This window comes from Cygnus olor, chromosome 12, assembly GCF_009769625.2.
Source record: "Cygnus olor isolate bCygOlo1 chromosome 12, bCygOlo1.pri.v2, whole genome shotgun sequence".
Taxonomy (NCBI): Eukaryota; Metazoa; Chordata; class Aves; order Anseriformes; family Anatidae; genus Cygnus; species Cygnus olor.
In genome coordinates this window covers 4,251,493-4,275,645 of record NC_049180.1, presented here as the reverse complement: position 1 = coordinate 4,275,645, position 24,153 = coordinate 4,251,493, and the positions used below count along the sequence as shown (strand labels likewise).

Below are 24,153 nucleotides of genomic sequence, written 5' to 3'. Positions count from 1 at the left end.
TTGACAGGATGATTTCACTTCCTTTCAAGTGCAGTTTATTATATGGCATTGAAAGAAATTAACTTCTTGCTGTATGTTTTCAAGTTTGTATAGCTTCTTTATCCCATAGGATACTGAGGGTAAAACCAGCTTTTTACATGAGTGGCAAACTGAAATACCCTCTGGCTATGCTAGCAAGTTCTAGAGAGACCCCAGCACAAAGTCTGTGACATCTAAGGTGAGACAAAACCTTTGTTTAGAATCCGGCTCCCAGGGTCACCTTAGAGTGACTGCTGGTCTGCCTGTCTCAACACTGGCTACCCCAGGGGCATGTATCATAGGTGATACATAGCTACCCCCTTTAAAATGAATTCATAAATATTAATTACAAATGTATGACAGTGGACACAATAATCTATCTGGTATCACTACTTCCTATGTCCCAGCTAATTCTCAAGGGTTTTTGTTTAGGCTTTTACCAAAGCCTGAAGGAAATGGCCTTCCTCTTGTGGAGAGCCGAAGGATTTACAGTAAAGAGACTGGGTGTCTTTATTTAAATATCGGTGCTTAAATCAGTATTGTATCATGTAAATTATTATTCTTGTATTTGAACATATCTCCCCTTAATAAACTGCTGAGCAGTTGTATGTATACCAATGGAAATGTATTTAGCTCTAAGAGAGAAACCAGTGTCTGGCACTTCGATGCAAAGGTAACAAGCTGCATGAGTATTAAACGTGTGCTCTGTCTTGGCTTAGAGAGAAGCCAAGAGCGAGACTGCTTGCTCATGAGAATAGCTCTTGTTTGCAAGGGGTTGGATGCAGTGCCTGATAAAAGTAATGTCTTCCTATTTCTCTCAGTTTCCTGTCTTCCTTTGCTTTTTCTTCCTTGCTTTATTGATCCGATGTGCTTTTGCCCAAATTGATCCCTCGGGTTATAGATCAGCCCTTTAAAAAAAAATCTCCTTGATAAATGGGGAAACTGGGAATACACTTTACAGCAAGTATTTGGTGAATTTGTCTACTTACAATGTGGGCAAAAGCTGTAGAGGGAGAATTTGAATGTGATCTTCAAAATATCTCCTTACACCATGGGAGTAAACTGATTTAAAGAAGGCAGCACAAGACCTGCTCACCTGATGGTGGGCAACTCAGGTAGTATGGCAGAACAGTTGCCTTTGTACCTGGAACTTAGCACTTCAAAGCTTCACGTACTAAATATCGATTATAGAACAGTGTATTAATTAGAGTAAGTAATATGTGTTCTTGTGGTGTTTTCTCAGTTCTAGAAGATTCTTGAAATCCTTCTTTTTTTCAAAGACATAATTAACTTAGACATTTCCAAAAAATAACATTGCAAGCAAACTAATAATAATTTTTAGTGCTGTTCACGTGCTATTAACACATTAATATGTAATTTCTCTGCTGTTTTCTCTTAATTTGTAGGTATTCCATGCATGTTTCAGGTTAAGCCATTGCACCTGTCAGAGCTCATTCTTATTACCAAAGTGACTGAACAGTTAGCTTTACACTGTGACTGAAATACCTTTGTGTCTTAAAACAGCCTTTCCATAAATGTATTGATTCATGCACAAGTAAGGATTAATGTAATTCACCATCTTATCTCACTAATGAATATTTAGTTGCATTTAACCACTTGGTGCTACAGAGGGTGCCTGAGTTGCAAGTGCTTTGTATACCAGACTTTATTATTGTTGCTCTATCCTCATCCAAGAGGTAGGTATTTTGTCAGTGAGCTGTGCTTAGTTTTTTGCTACAGGCAATTTATTCCTTCAAAATAGTACATAAATAAAATATTTGTTCATGCTTCTGTCTCAGAGCAAAGCATACAGAGGAAAATGTTTACTCTCTTATGCAGAAAGTGATATCTGTTGCAAAGAGTAAATCCTCGTTTTCATATTTAATGAAGCTATAATCAATGGTAATGGATGAAGATTGCATTAAAGAAATCTTAATGTTCCTCTCAAGGGAAAGTCATTTTACTGGAAACAAGCTAGTTAGTCAGCCTCAGAAAATATTATATATATATAGTACTGTTATACAGACAGGTTTTCCAAGGACAAAGTAGGAAATGTAGCAAACATCAGTTAATTTTCATCTTCAGAGGTTTATCACACATGATATTATGTAGATTTCCTCTCTGAAACACAGTACTAGTCTTCTCGTGTAAGTTTACAAACAAAAAAAGGCTGAGATTAGTAAAATATTTATTTCTGCCCTATGCTCTGTGTGATTTTTCATGCAGATGCAATTAAATGAGTCTTGATAAAAAGAGCTAAACAGGAGGATTACAAAAAGTAGCCAGCAGTTAATCAAATGTTTCTTATCTCATTTTATATATGAAACCAAAATGTAATTTCAGTTGTTTTAACCATAGAACCTCCACAGAGCTCTGTGCAGTGCAGTGCTCCTCTGTGTGCCAAAATCTTTGCTGCACAGGGGAAACGAAGGCCAGCAATGGCATGGGCTGCCAGTTGGCTGCGCAAGCAGCTCCCTTCATGCCTGTGGTTTAGAAGAGTCTTGCAGTCAAAAGCCCTTTCTTCTGTCCGGGTTTGGGTTGCAAGTTCCATCTCTGTGGCACAGGAATGCAATTATTTAATGTGAACTAGAAACAGTCAATTTATTTTGCTGCTACATTCCACCATGACCACACAGGATATATTCTGCCTAGCTTACAGCTGAAGGACAGGACGTGTTTGGCTAAAGGCTTCAGTATAAGCCTCTTGCACAGTGCAAGTCTGTGGTTGTGATGGTCTAAGAGTGTGAGTAGGGTATATCTGTAAGGCGAAAACAGTACTTTTTATTTGCCCAACAGAACGGGAAACAAGACAGCTTTGGGGCACCAAACTCATTTGAAAAGTATCCTTGAAGTAAGAGATATGTGCTTCAAAGCTTGTCTGTTTTCTTCTAGTTAGATTAATTGGTAAGATAAAACCAGTACTGTTTTTCTGAGAAGAAAGGTGGTTTGTTTGCTTTTGAATTCAGTGGAAATTTCATTGCCTATGCATTCTATAGTGAACCTTTTAAGTTAGATGAGATACCTGGTTTAGGATTCAGAGCTGTTCAGTGAATTTAACTGTGGAAGATCCTGCTGCTATAGCTATCACACTTACTGTCAGTACAAGGAATGTTTTAATGGTGTAAGCAGGCAATACAAGTTGTGATACACCACAAGAGCAACTGATGAGACACCTGGCTGAATGGAGGTTGCTTTCAATAAGCCTGCCTTTGACTGGGGAAATTAAAAAACACGTAGAGCATTTCATCTCTGCCCTCGTTTCCTGAAAGGCTGTTACTATTAGCTTGATATAACAGAATCAAGTATGTTTCTTCTGCGTTCTTTGGAAGAAAAGCTGAATCAGCCCTTTTAGATCATATGTTTGATTGAGGCTCAGAATGAGCCTCATTTCTTGTATGTGTTTCTTAGAGCAGTTTGTATTGCATATACAGAGGAAGAATACATTGTTTTACAGTTTTGCAATTAAAATGCAGTTGAACATCATTCATCTGAAGAAGAACAGTGTAGACAAAAAGAAGCATTGCTTTTGATTTCAAGCAGAAGCTGAATATAAAGCACAGTCTGCACTGTGGGGCTGCAACGTTTCTGGTGAGTCTCAGACTTCATAAATGCACTTCCTTTTGGTCACTGCAGCCTGTTGTAGAGGGGAGGAAAAAAGCAAAGAAAAATCTGGACTTTGTGTCAGCAAAAATAGTTTATTGGAAATACCTTTGAAATAAACATTCTTGTTCTCACATATGTAACCTGGTGAGAATGAACACACAACAGCATAATGATATAGGCTTGAACTTGACAATCTGATTGGTTTTCTGTCTTGTGTTTCTGTGACTTTTTTTAACAAGTCTTTTTAAGCTTTTGTAGTTGCAAGATAAACAATGGAACAAATTGGAAATGTGGAAACTGAAAATTATGATTAGTTTGTGGTAATATTACTGATGTCAGCAGTAGTAACATTTATTCAATAATTATGCTGTGTTAGTGTGGAATAAAGTATAGTCTATTTTTCAAAGAACTGGATCCTAAGACAGCACCTCTCATCACATCCTCTGTTCAGAGAAAGACTTATACGTGGCAGAAGTGTCACTGTCCTGGAAATATTTATGTAGAAAGTACTTGGGAGGCAGCTCGCTTGCTAATGCAGATTTAAATTTAGGACCTTAAAATTTTGTGGTTACTTAACATTTGAAGGTGGTTGAAACCTGACAAGGCAGGTTTCAGTATATCCAAGGACAGGAAAGATGATGGCAGTTTTATTATCTGTTGGTCTTGTGCTGATGTATTTCAAGAGGTCTGTTTCTCCTTGTAATACCTCTGGCCTGCACTCTCTGAATAGGTTGTACATAACAAAATAAACATTTTTCATTTTATGTAACTCTCCAGCAGTACAGTAAGAGACCACTAACCAGTTGTGCAGTACATTAAAGTGCAGTGATTCATAGAGCAGTATGACTCTACACGCTCTTTGAATTGATCTCTATCAACAGCTTTTCGTTCATTCTGTTTTTATGTGATGAAATAACCTCTAAAAACATGCAAGGATGAATAATTTTCACTTTCAGAATCAACAGTATTATCATATTTTCTAGGTTGTCTCCCTTAGTTTCCAATCTTATAGTTCCATTTGGTTACGTCTGCTTGAACACACATCCATAGTGCCCTCTGACTTCCTCTGATGTAGTAGGAGGTCTTGGGCATAGGTCTAGGGGTACTTCTGACTGATAGCTTAGCACTGCATTGTACTTGCCTACAGTCTTTCTGTAAGGGTAATGCTGCAGCTGTTGATGAATCAAAATGTACTTTTCCATCTCCTTGCCATCTTTTCCTGTGATATTGGCATCACAAGAATTCTTGATGGAGATCACTCACTTCTGCTATAACTCTAGGAATATGATGATCACCCTGTTATTCATAAGTTCCCTAGAAAGTGGTTGGAATTGTTAATTTAGAAATTGAAAGATCTACCAAAGCTTTCTGAGTATACAGGAGGAATGGTCTTCTACTGTCACAACATTGAAAGTTTTTTCCCTTCTGTAAGATATCAAGTTTCATTTGCTTTGACTTCTTTATAAGACCATTTCACCATTTAAGTACTTCTTTTTTTTTTTTTCTTCTGCATTATCCCCTGCATTGTTGGCAAGTAGGTAGTATCTAGTACTGATGAAGTAGGTATAACAGGCAAATCCTGTTCTCTTCTAGTAGCAGGTATGATGCTGTGCTCCCCTATGAATTGCCCAAGTCTGAACATCACAACACTCTGCAAATGTTGTGAGACGGGTAATAATAGCTTTTGTTAGCAGCACGAATTAGTGAAGTAGTTGGGGTCCTGTTTCACATAGACTGCTGCTCAAGGTAAAATTAATTGTCTGCTGTCATCTTTTCTCTGATTTCTATTCAAAGTCCTTTTTGTCTGTTCCATTAAGGACAGGAAGCACAGAGATTGCAAATGACTCATTTTCACAGTTTCAACTGATCTTAACAATGTTGTCAGGTGGTTAGTCATAAGCACAAGTATCCCTATCTCGTGAAATCTTTTTTGCTTTATTACAAAAGCATAAATGTTATTTATATGGATTCTGTTTAAAGGAAGGAGTTAATGTTGTCTTACAGTAGGATACCAGGGATATTTGCTCTGCCAGTCCTTATTTTGTGGTTTAAAAAAATGCTTCATTATTGAGTGTAGAAGAACTTTTTTGTGGCTGTAGGGAATTTTATTGTTCAGGAAAACATTCAAAAGTGTCATAAAGGAAGATTAGATGTGTAGGAGATTATGCAAATGAAGCTGTTTTCCTATGGAGGGAGGGGGGATCTTTAAATCTTTTGTTTAGGTTTTGTATATTTGCCTACATGAAACAAATTGGAGGAATCAGATTTTTTTTCTCTCTTTAAATTCTGTAAATTGTCTTCTGTAATTGCTTCTCTGTTACTATGTTTAGGAATCAAAACATTAGATGGAAATTTTACTTACGATACTTTCTAAGGTGCCTTTGAACATAAAAATCAGTATCTTACATTTCATAGTTATTTGTGTCTGATTGCCTTATGTATTTGTATATTTTTCAAATTTTCTAATTGAATAAACCCTATAAAGAAGGAATACCGTCACTTCTGTACAGTGGAATTGCAAAAATATATCCTTTTTGCATAAAGGATATACTTATTTATTGTAATGTCACATTTCAATTTTCAGTGATTTCAATGAAAGTATTTTCAGAGCAGGAGAAGAAATGATGTTCTGTTCCTTCTGTGTAATAATTGTGATGCACTTCCTAGTATATTGTTTTTCATTAATTCTAATTGCTTTTGGTGTATGCAGCAAAACAGGAGCAGTATGAATACTATATCTTCACTGATTACTTTAAAAAGCATATGCTTTTTTTTAATTACCATAGCTGGCTGATTAGGTAAGAATTCAGGTCCTGAACAAACTTATATGATGAGCAGTAGCTTGTGGTTAAGATAATATTATGTATACTCAGGAAAGTGAAATCGTGAAGACCTGAATTTCTCAGATACTTGATGGTCTCTGTAATCTTATCTTCAGGCCCACAGGTGAAAAACTGTATGAAGAGGTCAGTGTGTCAATAGTGGAAAAACTTTGATGCCTTACTGGTAATCAATGTGAAATTAGTTTGAGGTCTCAGTCTTACTCCCAAAATCTGCAACAGAAAGAAAAGGGGGAAAAAAGAGTGATTTCTAATTGATATTAAGATGAGTAGTTGAGGATTTGTGTAAAACATCGGTGAAATCTTTAGTCCAACCTGTCCAGAGTAGTATTGGCATGTATCAAAAGAGCATGAAAGGAGAGCTTGCAGTGTTACCTTCAAATTTGATAACTGCTCTTTCCATCACTGGACAAGTATATTTTGTCTTATTGTTAATAGAGTACTAAATAAATTAGTGTAAAGTTTTTTACGGGGGGGGGGGATGGGGGGTGGGAAGCATGTTGCACTTTGTAGGTATGTTTTTCTGTAGGACCATAGGAGATTATGTGTAATCAGTTAGCTGTTCAGCATCTTAGAGATGCAGAAGAAGCAGGACACAAGGGGAGGACACTGGCTACCAGAGCTAAGAAATGGTGGTAAGCTTCTTTTTTGTATTATTTGAGTCGATCCAAATCATTGTGGATAACTCAGGTGAAAATGTCAATGAAAAGAATTTGCGTTTGAATCTCATTGGCACTGAGATAAGCAAATTAAAATGAAGTTACTTTTAGTTTAGGTATGACATTTTCCCAGAACTATACGTCTCACGCGTATGTATTACAACTTATATCTTTGTGCAATATGTACAATTATCTACATTACATATTTAAATAGTATTATTAAAAATGAAATTGCCAAAGAAAACCACACAGCCAGTTATAATTGTATGTATATTAAAATTTATCTCTATTTCACAGCAGTACATTTAGATTCTAGGTTTAAGAATGTATATACCGTCAGTTCTTAAAGCTTTCATTCACTTTTATGAGCATGTAGTGCACCTGTACTATTATTCACAGTGTCATTGCCAATATCAAGAAATCAAAGCTTGCAAGAAATTGCCACATATCCGTAATCAGTGTCTTCATATGCAGAAACTAGGAGAGAAGAAATAATGAAAATACTTTGTAAAGTTTCCTGCAAAACTGAAAGTCATCATTTATACTCTGTTCCCATCTAAATGCCTTATACATGCTTAACAAGTTATGTATAAATGTTTCATAAGTGTTTAATTGAGGGTCACTGGTTTGATTTTAATTATGGCTTATAAACATCTGTACTGTGCTTAATTTATAATCTAATAAACTAATTTGTAGATATCTACATAGATCTAACTGCTTTAGAAACATGCACACAACTAGAGGATGAAAAATTTCCTTAACTACTTTTTGCTGATTACTTTCCAACTACTGTGCACTGGTGCCCTTTTGAACCATTTCCATTCAAATCCTGATGAAGCAATGCCTTCATCATGCCAGTGCCCAGGCCTTGCTATATCAGTGGAGAAAGCATTATTTTAAAATGAATATTTTTAAATCAAATTTGAAGAGTACATTCAATTACATGAAATTATTCATGATATAACTTTTTGCCTGCACATAGGAATGTTGTTGTTTGAAGCAGCATGAAGTATCTGTATGTGGATCTCAGGTAGTATACACACCCACACCATAGGTTCGTAACTGATATGCCAATAGAACATTTATCAACTTAGTTTTCTACATGTAGATGTGAGAAAATTGCTCTGAAACTAGCATAACCAGGTTGTTTTGCAAGTGGGATGCAACAGAATAATATTATGAACTACTACTAAGAGTGCTGAGCTAGGAAAAAAAACTTTGTGCATTTCTGCATTCTGCACTACTATCTGATAATTTTGCAAAGGTAAAACCTGATTTATGGATAGAGTCTAAGTAGACAATGGCAGCTCTTTTCATTTTATTTAGTAGAGAACCCAAGTGTGAATGTTGCTTCTAGCAAAACTCTTACTTTCAGCACTACCAGCAGATTCACAGAGAGGAGTGGGGAAAAAAAGAGTTTTGGCTCAGACTGTGTTTTTAGGCACCACGATGAACCTATTCCAGTCTGAAATTGGCAGATTGATTATTTTGCTAGAAACTGCTTTATGTTATTTCTGTATGCAAAATGTCAATGCAAATGATGTAAATACTCTAGTATTACTGTTGTCATCAAAGTAACCATTTTATAATTCTCATTTTTCATGAATAAAAGCAGCTTTGTTCATGAACTCATAGACTGGAGGACATTTAACAGTTCTTGAAAATGTTCCATCTGAGTGGAAGGAAGTCAACCTATAGTGAAGTTGGCATAGGACCTGCTTCTGGGAGCTTCTCCTTTTACTGTAGATAGTTTATCAACTTCAATTTTAGTTGTTCTTGGAATGTTTTACTCCAGCAGATAAAGTATCAGTTAGTATGCTATAGTATTTCATGAAACTGAGAGAATAGCATACTATGGAGGCAGTAATGTAACATAGAAGTTCTGTATTTATTAAATACAAAAGCTATATGGAACATTAGAGGAGCTTTTTCATTCTGGGATGTTTTTAACATGAGATCTGAATGTGTCTCAGTTTCTAGTGTACCTTATGGTGCTAGTTCCTTCTAGTCTCAAACTACAATCACTCGAAGGGCAGAAATCATCCTTGGTATTTAATATAGAGAAGTAATGTCGCCTTACAAAGTCTTCCATGTTATTAAATAATATTCTATTTCAGGCAAGTATTTGTGTATATTTTAATATATATGGAGTTTTATTAACCAGAAAAGTCTGAAGAATCCAGAAAATATATATAGGAACAAATGAAGTGTCTGGTATCTTTAGAGCTTAATTTGAGACCATTACATTCTTAATATAGCACAGAAAGCTGGGGGTACAACTGGATATACAATAAATATATATATATATTTCTGTATTTTTGACAATATAACCATATTGTCACCAGATTTTAGTTTGAAAAGTCAGTGCTTGTGTTGAGTATACATGACTTATTCTTTATTTTTTAAACTTTATTGATATTCTGTTTTACAGTATAACTGAGAAACTCATAAAATAGCATGCCTTTTATTTGCTTTAACAAAATATCTGCTTTAATTGTGCTACACTGTGTCAACAGATATATTTATTGCAAAGATCACTGTCAGATCTGGTTATTATGGGTATAGAAAATGCACTATACATAATAATGCTGCTGGGATTAGTATCAATGGATTATTTCATAGGTGGCATGAAAGTGATGAAATTACAAACTGTTCTCTCTTTAAAGTAGTACATTTGAATAAAAGGCAAATTCAGGGAATTCCCTGCACAAAAAGAGTTTGCATCTGTCTAACACGTTTCTGATAATAAGAATATAGAATAACTTCATTTGACATCGGTACATTCTGTTGGAATCCCTATCTCCGCTTAAGTTTTTTAAGATCTATCATGAATGTACGATTTAAGCTACAATTTTTCAAATTTGATACATAATCCGTGGATATAAGTCACTGTGGCTTGCTTACAATTGTTGTAGGTAGGTATTTTGCTGTACATAAACAGACATAATTTAAATTTATCCAAGTTGTTAAGTTTTTTTTTTTATGTGATTTTTTTTGAGTGGGTGTTAAGTTCAAGGGGTGGTTTGGAAGTTACTTGTCTGGATAAAACTCAAGGAAGTTACAAGACTATATCTGTAGTGGCAATTCTTTGGTACTCTTCCCTTTAGTGTATAGGTGTAATAACTGGATGAGATCATCAGCATATTGGGGAGTGTATGGTAGTGTCAAGGAAAGATATTAGCAGTCATCTAAGAGACAAAAACTATGACTCAATACTGACCCTGACTTAGTTGACTGGCTGGAAAATTTACAGATCACATCCATAGAAATTAAGATTTCTTATAAGTTAGTGGAAAAACAAATAAATCACAGAAGCACAAAGGCTATCAAGTAAAGCATTTCTTTCTTGATTTTTCTAACTCAAGATTTTCATGGAAGAAATCCACACAAATTAGATATGTGATTCTGAGGGTTGATACCTACTAAAATTGTCAGTATTCCATATACCATGCACCAGGGTTCCACTCAAAGGTATATAAGGGAAAAAAAAAGTTTTTGCATATCTTTGAAAAACTTTTATTTACAGATTGCCTTTAAACTTGGCTGTATATTGCTGTTAACAGTTTCAGCACTGGCAATTGTCAAAATCAACAGGGAACCCAAGTTAGGGCCACTTCTGTCTGCTCTCATGTCCCAGTAGCTTGTCCATTTAATTCTAGTAGGGGAAGGAGGTGGGTGGAGTAGACGCTCACCTGTGATGGCTCCTACTAGCATTTGCTGTCCTTGCAAACGTAAGTTATACCAACTGAAATCAGATGTTTGTTTGGGGATAAAAAATGATCTGCTTTGTGCAAGAAAGGATACAGGGATGACTGAATTATTTGGTCATATAACATTATGCCCATTTCTGGCTGCATTATGCCCAGAAAGCAGTATGCAGTTCCGCCTACATGCAAAAAATAGTTTAGGATTCAAGCAGGTCTACATAGCACAACAATATAGGAAAAAAGTTGCCAATGTGGATACCCACAGACACAGCTTCATCCATCTGTACTCTAAGCTGCCCCACACTTGCGCCGAGTCCAGACCAAAGACTATGTTGCCACGTTCATATAAAGCTCCCTGTAAGACACGAAGCTCAGCTTCAAAACTGTATAGCAATGAAGGTCATGGCAGCAGGAGAGCTTATCAGCTCACTGCAGATAATGGTTTATAGCTTCTGGACTTTAGTTAGATCTTTGCCAGCCAGCTTGGAGAGCTGAGGAACAAACTCACTTTTGTCCTCAGAGAGCCAAGACATGATGGAGAGAGTATGGAAAAAGGCTTATTGAATTAGGAGGTTTTAGTAGCTAGTTGAATTCAGTTCACTGCAAACCCTGTGAACCACTTAAGATTCAAGCGTGATCAAGCTGGAGGCTGTGTAAATGATCTTGGTGGAAACGCAGAAGTGTGGTGTCACTTCTGTTTCTTAATCTTCCTTCTTGATGCGATATAGCTCTGACTTCTTTTCTCTGGGCCTAAGAAAGAATGTGTAGGTGCTTACAGATAAATATACTTAAGCTTGTGACTTGGTGGAGCCATGTTTGCACATAGCTGACCAACTCTTTATGATCTCTAGCTGTCCTATTGCTGGCAGTGATATATACTGAGCTGTTCTGTGCTTAATTATTAATTTTACATTAAGGAGTTCCACAGTCAATATTTAGATGTTTTATGACATACAGAGCCTTTTCCATACCCATATTTTCTCTGCAGGGACATAATGTAGTCCTTTTAATACTAAATCAATTACACACAAAGTTAAAATAACTTGATTTGTTGCTTGAGGTCCTTTCTTAACATGATGCATCATTTTTAAGGAAGTAAGTACCATGGCCTGCTGTTAATCCTTGCAGACCTCCACTTTTTGAGGGTCAAGAGTCAGTGCAGACTAGAAAGCTGTCCAGCACAAAGCTGGGGCATGGCTTCTGATACATTTCATACAAGCATGTTTTCCTTTATTTCATAAAGTGGTAAAGAGTCTTTTTGGAGTGTGTGATACTAGGAGAAAAGTACAGGAGAATCATTTTGCTCTATCCCTGTTTTCTTCATCTGCATTGATGGGCAGAATTAATGGGATTGGTATGACATTTTAAGGACCTGGGAGTTTGATATCTTTTCTGAGGTTAGATTTTCTCCAGAGTTAGTAATCACTTCTAAAGATGCTTCACCTCACCTTTCTTAAATATTCAGTTTGGAATGGAATAAATTTCATCCAAAATTGCCAGTACATCTCCAGGAACTATTAAAAAGCGTAGAAGACTAGGTACCTGGCCTAAAAATGGTTGTAAATGAGTGAAATGAATCACGCTAAGCCCAAATTTGCTGTGCTTAGAGGCTTAATTAATGATATAATTCAGGAAAGAATATCAAGGCCACTATTGAAAATATGCATCAAACTGTATTCTCGTTACATAGTGTGTATAGATTTTTGAAACCTGTGATTTATAAGGTCGTTTCTAAGACCTGCTTTATAATCATACAGCATACTCTTACAGTATTTGAATCATATATTGAATTCAGCTATCAGTGGCTTTAAAAATATAATTTAACCAAAAAGAGGACTTTGAGTGGAGCTGCAAAGATTTCTGTAAGCAGATATTCCAATCTCAAGATGAGGAAATGGCTGCAAAATATTCTAACAGCTACTTTTCTGGAATGCTCCTAGGGAATGAGTTGAAGCTATGGACTTGATTTAAAGGCTGACCAATTCAAAGTATAGCTTTCCAGAATAACTGATTGTGTTTATCCTTCCTGCGTATGGGCTTCTTTACTGTGAGAAGCTACTGAACTTCATTCAGGAGAACGTATGGGAAGGAATGAATCATTCTTAAGAGTAAAGGATATCTTTCCAAGGCATGCCTTAAAATCCTCTATGGATTTGTTCAATACTAAATTCAAGACCTTACAATCAAATACTACACTTTTGTTTGTAGTCATAACAGGAATTACTGCATCTTTGATATGATTTATCTAGAAAAGTGCAGTGGAATTAATACAATTCTCTGGACAAAGAACAGGGAGTACTTGCCTAATTCATTTATTGCAATTTAGCAGGGGAGAATTTCATTATGAAATATTATCTGGACAGGATGAATTTGAATAACTGTAATAACTTCAATAGAGTAGACACTGGGAGACCAATCAAATTTATCCAGTAGTACATCTGCAGGAGAGGAAAGAAACTCACCTTAGAAGGTCCTGTGTTAAGACAGAAACACATCCCTCAGGAAAACAAAACAAAACAAAACTTTCAGATGTTTAATAGATCAGATAGCTAGGACTTGACTGTGAAATCAATGCAAAGATGAAATGATACATTAGAATAAGTGTGCACTCCAGTTCTACAGAAAAGCCAGAAATGGTGCAAGATTTGCCCCCTCATTATGAGGTCTGATTCTGTTTTCATTCAGACTGCTACTTTTATAATATTGAAGCACCCTTGGGTTATATAGATTAATTTTAGATTGATGTAGCTGATGAGAATCACAGTGAGAGAATCAAAAATAAGATGGGTGCTTCCGTTATATCCCTGTTTTGTTACATGAAATTAATGGATAACCAGTTCATATTAATTGCAGGTAAGAAATGAAGATGGCAGTGACTAAAGTGGATGTTGGTGTATTTTCATTATCCATGTGAGAAAACAGATTTTTATATAAGTGAATGGTAGCAAGAAAGAAAGGGGTCTACCGTAGTACAGGTATAGAAAAGGCACTGATCATCCTTTAGCTGTTCTCTTCCATTTCACATATACTGAAGTGAGAAATTAGGAAGGTAAAAAAAGGAATAAAGGCAGTGTAATACTGTGTATTCCAAAAATAGTTTCAAGGTCGTTCCTGAGTTCTGTAGCCTCACCTAATATGAATCTTTGCTTTAGTAGAGCTGGGCTGATTTAAATCAACAGAAATTCTGGACCACTGTCCCAAAAAGCATTTCTAGTCAAGGAAAACTGACCTTGCACTGAGAGATCTTATTAAAATATAATAATATTACCTTTTAATCAGGAAGGACGCCAGTATACCTTACCTAGATGTAGCAGAATAGTCTAAAGTGGTTTCTGTAGTGTAATGACATGTTTTTTATTAAAGCCCACTGGGACAGGAGTATAATTGCTGTCTGTCTTATAAGATAGTTTTAAGAAGCCAGTAAATTCCTTTACAAAAGTAGGTAATTGAAAAAATGAGATTTTCTATCCATCAAGTGTGGCTCTGATCAAAGGACTATTGAAATCTGTGAAAATACTCCATTCTTAGAAAAAATGTCTCCATTTTGTTGTTGCTCTTGAACAAGACTTAATGCAGAACATGCACAACCAGGAAGCTTCGGTTTCTTATTACGTATGCCACACACAACATATTTTTACAGCTTTTTTTTTTTTTTTAAAGTTACTGTCAACATATTGCACTGTTTTCTTTCATTTTGAAAAAAAAATATGTTGAAATGAAAAATATTCTCATTGCCTCTTTATTTTAAGTGTTATTAGATTTTAATATACTACTTAAAAACTTTAAAAAATAGATTTGACACTGATCTCTTTCATTTCCATAAATTTTGTTTAACTGGTTTAACTCCTGCCTTATAGATAGTCCTAGCTTAAGAAGCACAAACATAACTGACAAACATTGGAACAGTTACATTTGGATCATTTCTACACTGGAGCAGTTTTCAGTGTTGGATTCCTTTATTTAAAAACAAATGAGCAAACATCCCCCCCCAAACAAACAAACAAACAAACAAAAACTGTCTGAAGTGTTACTCTGATTCTTTCTCAGCTGTCATATGCCTTGTCCATGGTGCACAGTAGTCCATATTGATGGTCATATTGACACACGTTGCTGCTTCCTCTTTACCAGTGCAGCAAAATTTCCTTTCCAAAGGACCCTGGTGCTGCAGAAGGGTGGTAGGTTTACAATATGGCTGGATCAAGGAGCTGGGAAGTGCTGCCAGGTCTTCAAATTCTGAAGATTTCGTATCTTAATGGACAGCTGAACGTGAACTAGGTTTCCAATTCGTATGTTTTGCTTAATAAGGGCTAAGAGAAGAGCCGGTGTTTGTTCTTCTAGTCATTCCTATACAAATTCAGAATGCTAACTCTTAACAGGACTGGATGGAGACAAGGTGAAAATGTGAATGGTGGCTAATTCTCTCCCAGAAGTTCAGAATACAAATAATTGTCAGTCCTTTTTTACTAAAATAAGTCTCTGAAACATCTATTTTCTTTTCTTCATTTATCTTGATTAAGAATTCCTCACTGATTGCAGGCTGGGAAAAATGGGATATTAACTTCTCTTTTGGAAGAAAGTTAAATGATTAATTTTGTCTGGTTTATTTTCTGTCTTGAGGCTTAGGGGAAGCTTTCTACCACATTCAAAAGATTGTTTCTCACGGGTATTTCTGGGTATGAAATTTATATCAGGCTTTATATATTTTGTTACTTTAAAAATTGCTGTCTATTGGAAACTTGAGTTGCTCTGACCAGTACTACACCTCCCTGATAAACAGGGAAGAGTAGAAGAATGGGAAACTATTAAAGTAAAGGAAGAGTAAAGCTGAAAGAAAACATTTGCATTATAAACAGAGATAAATGAAAGCTTAGCAGAATGTATATTTAGTAAGCTCTCTGCTTAGCTGTTCTAGACTATAAAGTTTGCATCTGCATTTAAACAGCTTGTATATGCCTGAAATCAAATTTGAATGATTGCAGGCAATTCCAATTTCGCATGGAAGTGGGAAAACAGCATGGTGAATCATGTGAGTTGTGAGCATCTCTGCCAAAACGTTTCAGCTGTCAAACAGTTCAGATCAAAGGGCTGAGTAAATGAGAAGGTCACTCTAGGCAGAAGGTGCTGGGTTTCAGACATTTTACCTATGATAGTTTTGTAAAAGGTTGGGAAAGGGCTTAACATTCTGTCTCCACTTGTGCGGTGACAGGTTAGAGTGTAGCTGGCTATTTTAGACTACCTTAGGGCTTGAGCTGGCTTTCTGGAAGGTGTACACCAAATACAGTCATCATGGTTATAAGTCACGTAGGGATTGTAGAAATTTCTTTGAGGTTTTCAGAAAAAAAGCTGATATTCTGTATCTTTTCAAGAATGGTCCTGCATTGTTTTTAGGGGGCTGAATTCAATGATGTTTTAATGTCTCGTAAGATCACAGGAAATATAGACCATATGACTGACTTCTAATGCTAGCCAAACTCCAGGGAGAATGTGGGTCCACAGTTTTTTTTTTTGTGTGTGTGTTTCTAGGGCTGAATCTTACTCTGTGTGCTGGATAGCTATTCTTCTGCACATAAATCACCGTTCTGTCATATTCACCTGCTGTGAGATGTTCAGTGCATATCATCTTTTTACATTAAACCATTTACTTCAAGAGAATGTGTTATATTGCTTTATGAATTATGTTATCTGACACATAAGATTATGTTATGAATTGGCAGTTAGAATATTAGAACAGTGGGACTTTTTATGGCTTATGGTCACGATCCAAGAAGTAATTCATGCCTTTTCTTAATAGACTTTACTGGTCAAAACGGAAGCAGACATGAGAGTGCTGTGTTTTTACTGCTGATCCGGAGTTTAGGCAGAATCCTAGTTAGGGAAATATCTCTGGTTCAGCAAATGGTGGTTTGCTTAAATCTACAGCCTGTTCATATTCAGAGGAAGGGGATTGGTGTTTTTTTTTCCCATCTACAGCTCTATTGTTCTAAGCCCTCCTTCAGCAAATGTCAGCTGAATTTGTAATTCCCAGTCCATCTGAAGAGTCTGCAAATGATCGAGTGTGATGACTTACTTATGTTTGAGCAAGGAATGCTCATTTCCTGAAGGTGTAGCGATGATGCTGAGGGGAACTGGGGCAAACTGCTCAGTGGAAGACAGCTGTAGGTAGGTGTAATTTGGTGAAGGGCCTCTAACAGCAGCACAGCAGTCACTATTCCTCTCTATTTCCTTTGGTCCTGTTATATGAAGATTTAGATTTGTATTTAAGCAAGGGTAAACTAGGTTCAGGAATACGTTGTGACACTTTCCCCTCTCTCAGGAATCCTGTGTGTTAAAATATTAAACCTCTTTAATTTTAATATGTGAAAAGTTAATATTTTTAAAAGATTGAAGAGCTCAACACGTACTCTGAAATAAGAAGAGAACATTTCCACCAACCAGTCCTGCTCCTGATACTCAAAAGCCTTCTATAGACATGTCACCACAGACGAATGTTTCTGTTGTTATTTCTATACCTGTGAATGTTCAGATAGGTGGGAAGCTTAATAAGCAGTACGTGTGACACAGAGGAAAAACCAGGCTTTTGCTTTCCCATGATGGACTGGTAGCTGGCAAATAGCTTTTATTTTTGACTTTGAATATAGATACCTGATGAAAATAAACTGGCACATAAAAGCAAGAAGTCATCTGAATAAGTTAACTTTTTAGCAAGTGCGCTGGCCGGCTGGCAGTCAGTACCTCAAAGCTTCCCAGTTCATCACTCTATTTTCACTAATTTTCTGGTAGGGATAAATTTCTGTGTAGAGGTCTTTTAAATTCATGAAAGTCTCCTGAAAATTAAAGGTGAAAATAGGGAAAAACAATTCTATTAATGGACTTGCTAAGGGAATGAGTGACTTTAGCTCTTCTAACATTTCATCTTAGCCATCCAGATGAGCCTTCAGACAATAAGAGATAGGAAATGAAACTTAACTAATTTTGTTCCTTAGGCAAATGCAGATTTCATGGTACCTGTAGTCTATCGGATAAATGAAAAGACTACATGCCTCTTTTATTATTTTTTTTTCTCCCTCTGGAAGAAGAGTGCACACGATCCAAAATGTAGGTTATCCTGATCAGGGACCAGGTCTTCTGTATTTTGTACAATGCAGGATCTGTGATAGGGATCTCATATATAATTTTGGTATCCTTGGTTGGGCTAACTATTTTCAGCATTTTCTCTCAATTATTTTATGCCGAAGAGAGATACATTCGTAACAATGGAGAGACAAAGCAAAATATACCAGAGTATCATCCATGTCACATAACTTCAGCTAACACAAATTCATTTACTGACATTTCATATGTCAGTTTCTTGCCTGGAGCTGCAAATACACAAAAGCTCTTAACATCGTTTTCAGTCACAGGATACTATGCCCTATGGTATATCTAGAGACATAGAAAATGTTCTCTCTCTCTCTCTCTCTCAAAAAAAAAAAAAAAAAAAAAAGCAGCAGTGAATAATTTCGTCTACCTGTGGCTTCTTCTGTCTGTACTTTCTAGCTGTATACCTCATGAGAAAATTATAGTTAGTATTGCTAATGGTTGACCTGCCCATATTACTTTACTGTTTTGTCATAACGTTCAGCTAGAAATCTCCCATTAGTTCTACCTCAATTTACATGCTTTCTGGACACATTAACTCTCTATAGATAGTACCAATCCTGAACAGTTCTTCATCTCTATTTAACATCACCGAAATTTCTTCTGTGTATCGACAGCAGTTAGTTATTCATTCCACAACTGATATTTCACCAGTGCATCTCTCCACTCCTGCTGGCTGCAATATGTTGGCATGCCCACTGTGCTGATCAGTGATGCTACCTAAACTCTAGTTTAAAAACTGAATATATATCCTGCATTTGCCAGACATCTAAATAGATGATGTGAAAAAATCCTGCAGGATAAGAAATTATTGTCCTATATAAATCTGAGATATGCTAAAAGACCGAAGTCATTAATTCTTACTAAATGTCTTCTCTATTGAGCAAAGCCTTCAAGTTTTTAATAACACGCATAAGTTAATAATTGTAGTTGCAATTCAAATGCACTTGATTGGAGACATAATAGACCTTTATTCTTATATTTGTTTTGCTTCCCTGGGGCTTGTTGTCATTTTGTACTTTAAAGACAGTTAAACATGTAATTAGTTATGATGAGTATAGAAGGGTTTCCTCCTTTACTCCATTTTCTGAGTTTTGGTCTTTTTTCTACAGCAATAAAGTGTTCTAGAGATGTTAGTAACCCTTTTGTTTTCTTCCTTTTTCTTCCAATTTCTTGTTCTTTGTTCTCCTTCTTGGGCTAAAATAGCTTTATTTCTTAAAAGTATACCTTTGTGGAACTGGTTATTTTCAGTATACAGAGGTACACCTGAACTTTTGAAGAAGATGGAAATAGAATTCAGTGAACTGGTCATGTTAATTATGAAAGTGGACTCTTCTCTTTCTGCAGTACATGCAGAAGACAGAACTGAACATACAGCGGAAACAAACAAAAAAATCTAGTCTGAAGTTTTTAAGCACTAACTCAAAATTGTTCAGTCCTTAAATTGAACATTTTAATGTCCTATTCAAATTCAGAGCATTTTTCTAAGGGTCTATGTAAAGACACTTGTTCACATATTTGATCAAGCTAGAAATAGGTCTAACTTCCACTAAACTTCAATCCTTTTTGTAAATGTATTATTTTAATAGAATAAATTGCACTTAAACGTAACAAGAGTGAATGAATGTTACCTGAGTCACGTTGAAAGACAGAAGTAAAAATGCTTGTATTGCTCAGTAAGACTCTACAAAATTTCATAGACTTGAGCACAACATGCGTCAGTGTAACACTCAGTTACACCTGATGAATCCTTTGCCAGACAGTTGGCAACAGGATGTAGAACAGTTGCCTTCTACACCAGAACTGCAAAAAGGAGTTGGACACAAAGTCATAAGCCCACCCAGAAGAAGAAAATAAAAGTAAATAATAAAAAAGGGGGTCAGGCTGTTAGTAGTAGTCTCATCCATCAACTGAACTGTCCATAGCATCCTCTTGGCATCTTGATGTTCAAAAAAAAAAAAAAAAAAAAAAAAGAAAAGGGGTGAGGGGGAGGAAAGGAAGAAAAAGGTTATTACAAAGTAAATAACAAAATGCCAGAGCTTTTCCCAAGAAACCATCTGCTCCAATCACCACAAAATTGTGCAAGCATTGTGCTTTACTTCTTAATGCCTAAGGGGGAATTTTTTTGCCAATATTTCCAAGCCAACTTACAGGCCAAATGAGCAATCAACAGACTGATAGCTGCGGCCTCTGGAGCAATGACTTGGCTAGTGGATATTTCTGATCGATGAGCAGCTCTGGGAGGTGCAAGCAGAGGCTTTGAGTGATTATGGTAACAGTGAAACTGCCCATAAGGTGTGGCAAATAACGCATGAATATTGAAATACAACACAGCATAACTATACCTTCGCTGGGAGAGACTGCCTCAATGAGTATCTGCACATCATCAGCAGAACTATAAAGTTGCTGATTTTGCAGACATTTGTTCCTCAGCTTGATAAGTTAATATATATTGTTTAACATGATAATGTAGCAAGCTGTTGTTTTGCGGTTTGAAAGCCAGCTGCATTTGATTGATGCCAGGAATGGAAGTATTTATAAAATGACACTGAATTAGAAGTAGTCAGTTTATGGGTCTGGGGAAATGAATCTTTTATGAAGAATAAAACTTTATGATGAAGGAGTAAAACTGAGGAGGCATGCATCTTGATTTAAACTCTTTTGGACTGGATGTATGTGGTAGAGCCTTTTAAAATAAAAGTTAGTGTGACTGCATTTTTAACAATCAAATCTCTAAACATAGTCTTTGTGGTGGCCCCATCCTAAATGTATGGTCACGTTTGTACTCTCAGTGAACACCCCAACTGAGTCTAGTTCTTATCTGGAAATACAGTTATGAGACTTCTCCAACAGGTTCTTGGAATATGATTTAGCTCCTGGTTTAAAGCTGCTGTGATTTTGAGGCAACAATAACAAATATCAGCCCATTACAACTTTTTATATATGAGAGGTGGGTTTTCTTGTTTTGTTTTAATGGAGTAGAATACACAGTAGGTACCACTGTGCTTTGAGATGAATGGACAGTGAACTCTGGTTAGTTTGCAAACACACTTGTGAGCACGAGCACAGGGATATGTTTCTGAGTACAAGCCATTCTCAGCATGGCTGCAGAAGCCTAGCACCAGTTTTCAACTCAGTGCAAGGTTTCCTTGCTGTTTTCAGTAGCAGTATTAGGCAGCTTCCCTGGTGGTTGTGGTGGTGAATGCATATAGGTGGTGTTTAAAGAGAAGTAGTTCTTTTTATTGGTGTTCATGAACAGAAAACAGATAAAGTTTTATACAGACTGTACTAATGTATAATGGCATCTAAAGACAAATTTTATGTGCATTTTTGCATCTATTATATGAACTTGTGAGAGTAGAATAACTTTTACTTAAGCATACACACTACCTTGATGTTAACTAGTTAGCAATATCTCAAAATCTTTGGCAGAGGCAAGATAAAAACAAATGGATCATATTCTCAACACCTGTCCTACTGGCACTAGCATCTCTATGCAAAATGAATGTGAAATTCTGTTCTTCTGACTTACTAGTTTTTTTAATCTTTTTGCAGCAGAGGAATGATTACACAGAACAAGATCATGTCCAGTGAATAGAAAGGTTAAAGCACTGCAGCTGGCAAATCAGAATCAGATTCAGCCATTGTATCAAGCCAGTTTTATGCCAGAGTAACTAGAGATTTGGGGATTTACATCAGACCTTAAAATCTGTATGTGCCTTCTATACTCTTATCATTAGAAATATTTCAGTAGGACTGTCTAGGACAATTGTATAAATAGGATTTCCACCTGAGTATGTATTTCAATCAGGTTTGAATCTCTGCTGAACATAACTCCTCTAATAGATGAATAATGATAGAAATTTAAATTCATTTAAAAATATAGTCTAATGTACTTGAACATAACATCCCATTAAATTGCATTTTTCAAGGACGAGTCATGTACTGACTACCATTGAATTTCACTTTGAGTGAAACACTTTTTGAGCACTCTAAGATCTCTTGAGGTCTTGCCCTAATTCTTATTTATTTCAGTGAAGTCTTGTGACTTGGATGATCTTCATGAAATATTATCTAACATGAATATAAATAATCTTCTTCAAATACAATAAATACCTAAAAAATAGCACAGTGTGTCACAAGTTCCCTGTACTTTAAAAAGAGGCTGAATATTCATCCTTCAAAACAGAAAGATGTTTTTTTCTTTTTGCTTCTGAAGAAGTCTCAAACAAAGTAGTTGAAAATATCAGGGCTAGGATCATCTTGTAATACTGGAAAACATGGCATGGCATCCAGTGGTAAGCTTCTTTTTGAGTTGTCTGACCTTTAATCACTGGTGAATAAAACCAACATGCTGTCAGATCTCTGTTATATTTCTCAAGGGGGTAACTCTGCCTGAAGTAGCAATGAAGCAAAACCTTTGAGAGCTTGTATTCAAAGTCACTACAGCAAGAGGCAATACTTTGGCAAATGCAGCAAAAGAAAAAAAGAAACATCTAAACAAGCCAGTTGTGTTTGTTTAACAGTGAGTGAAGCAATTATGTCAGCCTGTAGATTAGTTGGTTTTGTTTTTATTTTTACTGCAATACTTCATTTTTATTAGATTTTAAGTAATCTGTGCTTGAAGACCTTCACAAAGAATAAAAGCTCACTGCTTATTACCATACATGAATGTTACATATTTATTTCTGTTCTGCAGGCACTTCCAATGTAATGTCTTAGGCCTTGTCTGTACTAGAGGGTTTATATCCCTTGTAGTTATGTTGCAACCAAAGTCTGTGTGGATAGTGAGGACAAATCATATGATCTTACAGACCCAGTATGAAATGATAATGTATTTCAAATGTATTCCAGGTTGGATGGGGCCTTGGCCAATCTGATCTAGTGGGCAGCATCCCTGCCTGTGGCAGGGGGGTTGGAGTTGGATGATCTTTAAGGTACCTTCCAACCCAAGCCATTCTTATGATTCATCATGACATTTTAGGGTAATACTTGTCTATTGAAGGTCTATGGGGAGAAAAGAGTTAGACACTATATAAGAATTGAACTCTAGCAAAGAATTATAATTAACTTTGTGGTTCAAACATTAAATGATATGGTTTCACTACTAAGTAACTTAAATGCAAATTGGATAGTTGATGGAATTTGATAAATTGTTTTGGTTGAGGTTTTGGGGCAAAGGAACAGATACCTTCTTATATTCCTTTGTTGGTTTAAAATTTGCTAATATCTTTTGCAGTAATTTGTTACTTAATTTTGATTCACCATTGGAACTAGTTTGCTGTTTTGATCACAACTTTTTTGTTTGTTAGGATTCTATTCTTTGTTCAGGAAAATATTACCAGAAATGCTTTAGTTTAGGTGTGATGACGTTGCTTTCTTTTTTTTTTTCTTTTTTTTTTTTTTTTTAATTTTATATTTATACCTATAAATGAACTGAATAAGTTTTAATGGTCTAGGGGTGACTATTGCAGGGGTCAGCCCAGATGTCAAATTACTTCCTGTCCTTTGTTCCCAAATTACTGCACAAATCAAATAAAAGATGCTATGTTAGCATTTTAATTTTGTCATCGTCTGGCGTGCCTGTCCAAGAAAGGGGAAAAGACTTGATCCCATGATGAGGAAGTATGTGCTCCATTAGGTAACCAGAGAATTGGCAGCACCTCAGTTGTCTCTATATTAACTGTGAAGTAGAAGAGTATTAAGGTTTTTCCTCTGTAAATTATTTAAGAATCTGTGCAGTCAGCAGCATTCACCTTGTTCTCTATAGCAGAAGTGTACACTATAGCATTTTCATATTAAAAGCAACTTCATCACGATAAGGATAGTCTGGCAATAAAGGTGGATGTTTTATATAGAGAATGATGCAATAATCCCCTAAGTATGTTCAAATTGAAATTAGAATAATGTAGGCTTTATTCATGATAAAATTTGTCATACTGACAGAAGGTTTAAAATGTCCAGCCAGTTTTGAAACTGTGCAAGAATTCAAAGTACAAATAGAGACCTTTCTCTTATTTCAGCATTGCTGTCGCCATCATGGATATCCTGTAGACCTTCTACCTGTAGAATTTAAAGCATAGAAGATGCATCTGCATTTCACCCAGTGAAATGTTATTAATGTGGATAGCAACAAAGTACGCAAATATGGGGTGTTTTTGGTTAGTCATTTGTCAGCTGCAAACCAGA

At 36.0% G+C, this 24,153-nt stretch overlaps 1 protein-coding gene across 5 annotated transcripts in view; it reads left to right on the top strand.

The window, feature by feature from the left end:
* The window catches only part of CDH13 (cadherin 13), a 478,422-nt gene that overhangs the window by 309,025 nt on the left and 145,244 nt on the right, over positions 1 to 24,153 (top strand). The gene's annotated exons all lie outside the window — the stretch shown is intronic.